A 5565-nucleotide genomic window follows, 5' to 3' on the forward strand; every position below is an offset into this window, starting at 1 on the left:
CTGGACTGTCGGGGGGTGGGCATCTGGGGGTTCCGGGGTGGGCCGGTGGTTAGTTTGAGGGGGTGGGAGGGGTGTGCGTTTCTTTTGCATGACTGTGGTCTGTTGCTCATGACTTTCTTTCGTAAATATCTATAAATGGAGAGATGGAGGTACCACGTCCACCTTCTGCCATTTGTACCTGCAGGGCGAGGAGGTGCACCCTCGCACTCCGCACCCCTCAAGCCCAACCTCCCCCTGCCCAGCTGGCTGGTCCCTTGAGACCCTCAGAGCCAGCTCTCTTGGCCCGTGGATAGTACTGGGTTTGGGTGCGGAAGTGGGACCTCAAGGAGCAGGGTAAGGGCCATCCCTCCCTGTGGGCCCTCTGGGCCTGCAGGCCCAGCCCGGGTTGACAATGGAGTTTGTAACTATATATTTTTAATAAAGTATATGGTCCATTAGCGGTAGGCTGATTGAAGATGGAGGGTTGGGAAGGAGAGATAGAGGGAAACGGAGAGAGAGAGAGAGAGAGAGACCAACACGATGCGTGTCTGTGTGTGGTACGTATGTGTGTATTGTGTGTATGGGATGTGTTTGTGTGTGGGGGGGGTAGGTTTGTGTGTATTGTGTATGTGTCTGTGCCCCTGAGAGACTGACCCTTGGAGGGAACTTCATCACCTGCTGGTCTCCTTCCTGGGAGCCAGTGGGAAGGATCCTAAGTGGCCCTAAGAGGTTTGAGTGGGTTTGAGTCAGAGCTTTGCTATTAACAAGCTATGTGGCTGTCAGCAAGTTGCCCATCAGCTCTTGGTCTCAGCTTCACTATCTTTAGAATGGGATGAACCATATCTTCTTCCTAAGTGATGATGGGCAAGGGAAGCCTGTGTGGACGTCAGCCAACCCTTTATGACTCAGGGAGAAGTGGGAAGAGCCTGCTTGGTTTACACCCCACATAACCACCCCCACCAGGCTGTGCTGATTAACTGGGCTGCAGGACACTGTGGTGGGAAGGGCTCTAGGGGGCAGCGGGGAAACCTGGTCATAGTCGGACCTGGTCTCTGCCTCACTGTGGGACCTTGGGTGAGTCCCTTCCCCGCCCCGGGCTTCAGTTAGCCTGTGCTGTGTAACAGGCCACCCTCAACTTAGACAACAACGGTTTATTCTTTCTGCGGTGCTGTAGCAGGGCTGGTTTCCCTGGGCTCACTCTAGCAGCCCTGCTCAGCGGGGAGATCAGCCTGGCTGTAAGATCCATGAGGGCCTCACTCATGTGTTGGGCAGTAGGTCTCACTGTTGGCCCGGGGGTGGGGGTGGGGGGCACGGGGGGCCCCGGTTCTCCTCCAGTGGCCTCTCTTCCTCCAGTTGGCTCTACCAGATCCCTTCCTGGTGCCTAAGAGGGTCAAGGCAGAAGCTGCGAAGTCTCTGGAGCCCAGCCCTGAACTTGTATAACATCACTTCCATTGCATTTTATTGGCTAATCCTGGTCACGATTCAAGGGGCGGGAAATTGACTCCACTCCCCGGGAGCATGGTCACGTCCCATTGCAAAGGGTGTGCACACCCGGTGGAACTGTGGCCATGATCGCTCACCTAGCACAGAACTTTCGAGTTTGAGGGTTCCTTCCAGCTCTAAGTCTATTTTACAGGCCAACTGTGTACCCAGCATTTGGAGTATGAGGAAGCAGAGGGCACCCTCCCTGCTCCCGGGAATCTTCTAGCAAAGGTGCCAGCTCTCTCAGGAAACACAGGGAAGCAGGAGGCAGGCTCACCTGCTGTGAAGCGCTGTTGGCTGCTTGTGAACGACCACATTTCATCAGGCAACATTTGGCCATTTGGGTAAATCACGGTGCATTCCACATGCCTTAACAGTTTAATAGGAGAAGCTGAGGCCTCTTTCCTGGAGAAAGGGGTCCAAGTCCCCAACAACTCATTACAATGTCTCTTATTTGCATAACACCTTTCAAGGTAGGTGGGACAAGGGTTTGGTCTCAGAGAGGAAACCGAGGCCCAGAGAACAAAGGGGTTGGCCTGAACCAAGGTGAAGACTGTCAGAAGCCCAGGGGCTGGCTTCCCCTTGGCCTCCCGTCCTCCCTGAGGCAGGGGCTAAGAGAGGGGGGAGGGGCTGCCTCTTTTCCTCCTTTGCCCCCACCCAGATATCCCAGAGTGCACCTGTGACCTTTGGGGGCCTCGAAGGGCCTACAGGGGCCACTCAGCAAGACAAAAGTGCAGCCACTCACCTGCCCATGCTCTCAGAAGAGCGCCAGGTGGGAGCACCCCAGGGTCTCTCCCCCCACCCCATCCAGCCCTGCAGACCCCTGGGAGGACCTCGTCTATCTCATCCTCTCCTAACTGCTTCATCTCAGTGATGCTCTGGTGCCCTGGGCTGCCAGGGGTAGCTAAAGAAGACCTCAGACTCAGGCACCCTTGGACACAGCACCTTCGACCTGGAGCACATCTTAGAGGCTGCCCAGCCCTCCATCCATAAGGACAAGAGAGGAAGGGGTGTGGCCCCCCTTAGAGGGCCTCCCGCCCAGAGTGATGTGGAAGCACTTCAAGGTGCCTCCCGAACACCTTCCTTGTCACCAGTTTGCCACTTTGCTCAGACACTTGTGACAGTGGGCATGGGGGAGCGGGGGCCACAGGGGTGCGAGCCCAGAGCCCAGAGGCGAGCACGCAGCTGCAGGGAGGCTCCAAGGCTGCAAAGCCCTGCTGTTCCGCTCTGCGCTGACTCACCTTCCTTCTCCCACCTGCTCCCCTTCACAGCCCTCCCACCTCCCTTCCCCTCCCCTGCTCCCTGGCAGGCAGCTCCTCTGATCTCTCACTTCACTCCCGGCTCCTGGCGGCACCGAGATAGGGGGGATCGCTGAATCTGGGGGTGTAAGAACCTTAGATATATATCACTAGCTTGGAGTCACGAAACGGGCCTTGAAGGAGTCGCCGAGCCCTTCCTGGCTCCAACACATCTCCCCTGAGGGGCCAGGAAGCGGAGGCCCTGCCCTGTCCCCTCTCTACCCTGCTTCAGTCACAGCCCCGGGACATCTGGTGGGAGAAAGGGAGAGAGAGGTGAGGGCTCACCCAGCTGACAGCCTGCCCTCATCCCGTCTAAAACCCCACCACTCGGGTCTAATTCTTCTAGGTTCATCTTTGCTTCCTCCTCCCCAGCTTCTGAAAAAACGCATTTTCCTTAACGAACGCAAATTGCGTAAGGCAAAATAGAAAAGAACCTAGAAGGCGTTCAACTCAGCTGTTTCACCTCGTCGAATTCTCGCCTTATCTTTGTTAGGCTTTAGTGAGATCCCGTGGCTATGATCCCAGCCTCTTCTTCCTGGATCTGGTTTTTCTCACTGTAGCTTTTTCTGAGTACTGATTTTCTTTTGGTATTGATGGGTTCTACACATTTTCCATGTTTTATTTTTATTTGTATAAAGGGTCCTGTGGCCCAGCACTGCTGAGCAAAACCCTGGTGGGGGGAGGGGGTAGCTGAGGATACTGGCTGATTTATTTATTTGTTTGTCTGTTTGGGCCATGCTGCGTGCTTGCAGGATCTCAGTTCCTTAACCAGGGATTGAACCCACGCTCTCAGCAGTGAAAGTGCAGAGGCCTAACCTCATTTTCCATTTTTAATGACAGTATAATGTTCATAATGTTCAATATAATGTTCATAAAATCATAGAGGTCAGCGGGCCAACCCCTCGTTTACAGGTGGGGAAACTGAGGCCCAGAGGGGAATAACCTTGAACCCCACTCTCCTGGACCCCAGCCCCGTGCCCTCTCACTGCACCAACGACACACTTTGCAGGGTCCACTGCAAAATGAAAATGTGTGTCCGTTGTTCACAAGTCGGGAACACTGTGCCATTAAAGGCACTAAAAATCAAACTTTTTCCTTTCTTCAGATTACCTCCTCTGCTCATGCGCGTGCCACATCATCCCACTGGACTTCGCTCATAAAACTTACAAGGTCAAAGATAAAATGAAGAATTTCAAGACAGAGACCACAGAGCACTGAACCGACCTTGGGTCCCTCCCATGAAGCCAGCCCTCTGATGAGCCCTGTGGGCTTAATCCTTCGCCTCCTGTATCCAGATGAACGTCAGCATTTCTCCAAGATACACAGCGCTGTGATCAACATCTTCGTGCCTTTTGTTTTTTTTTTTTAACTTTTTCTTCTTGTGGCTGTCTGCTCAGGCTAAGTACTAACAGAATTCTGGACTGTGTTTGTCAGACTCTCTAAAAATGCAACCGCCAGCATCTGAACCTTTGCACAAGGACGGTGTAGAGCTGGGTTCCCAGGATTAGAAAATGCAGAAGTTTCAAAACCAAGCTCCCCCTCCACAGCTCCTCCAGGGGCTCCCTGTGGAGAGGGTGAGCGCAGATAAGGAAGACCGGCCGGCAATGGGCACAGCGCTGGTGCCAGGGCACAGAGCCAAGAGCAACAGCATTTATGTCAATATTTGTAGAGGAAAGATCATGAGTATGAGAGCCAGGGGGTCCTGCCACTACCAGTTAGTAGCTTTGTGACTTTGGGCAAGTTGATTTATGTCTAGGAACCTGCTTCCTCATCTGTTAGGAAGGGCCATTCGTATCTGTGTCACACGCTTGTTGTTTGGGTTAAATGAGATCTCATACGTGACCAGGCACAGCACGGTCTTGGGCATATTACTGGATCCAGATAAGTGTCAGGACTTCCCTGGTGGCGCAGTGGTTAAGAATCCGCCTGCCAATTCAGGGGACACGGGTTCGAGCCCTGGTCTGGGAAGATCCCACATACCGCGGCGCAACTAAGCCCGTGAGCCACAACTACTGAGCCTGCGTGCCACAACTACTGAAGCCCGTGCACCTAGAGCCTGTGCTCCACAACGAGAGAAGCCACCGCAGTGAGAAGCCCGCGCACCACAAGGAAGAGCAGCTCCCGCTTTCTGCAACTAGAGAAAGCCCACGCACAGCAACAAAGACCCAACACAGCCAAAAATAAATAAATAAACTAATTTAAATAAATAAATAAATAATTTTAAAAAAATAATAATAAATGTGAGTTGTCTTCCAGTCAGGATTTTGATGGGTTTACCATATGAGACACAGTTTGAAAACTGACCCCTGAGGTTCCTGGCAGCCATGCAAAAAGGGAAAACCGATAGGTCACTCAGCTCACAGGATATGAGTACCGGGAGGCTAGAAAAGGAGTTTGGGGTCTGAGTTACTATGTGATCCTGGATAATCTCTTCAGTTTTCTGAAACTCATTTCCTTCATCTTCAAAGTTAGACACGGGACTTAATGACCTCCAGGGACCTGGCACCTATGTTCCTGTGTCTTTCAGAACATCTGAAGGTCTCAGGGAGACCGTGGGGAAAGACAGAATTGGCACTTGGCAAAATTGGGTCAACGCCCAAGCCTATCTTTGCCCCCTCCCGCAATCACTGGCAACCTCCAGGGCCCCCCACTTACTCTGTTCACTGCCTCAAACCTGGTATAGAATCCCTACACAAGCCCTTTGGGATCCCAGCCAGAGGCATTTGCCCAGGTCCTGGCCATCAGCTCACACATCAGCCCCGCCCATTACAGATTTCAAAGGCCTTCTGTGTCATTCATTCATTCC

Source organism: Lagenorhynchus albirostris, chromosome 11, assembly GCF_949774975.1.
Source record: "Lagenorhynchus albirostris chromosome 11, mLagAlb1.1, whole genome shotgun sequence".
NCBI classification, from domain to species: Eukaryota; Metazoa; Chordata; class Mammalia; order Artiodactyla; family Delphinidae; genus Lagenorhynchus; species Lagenorhynchus albirostris.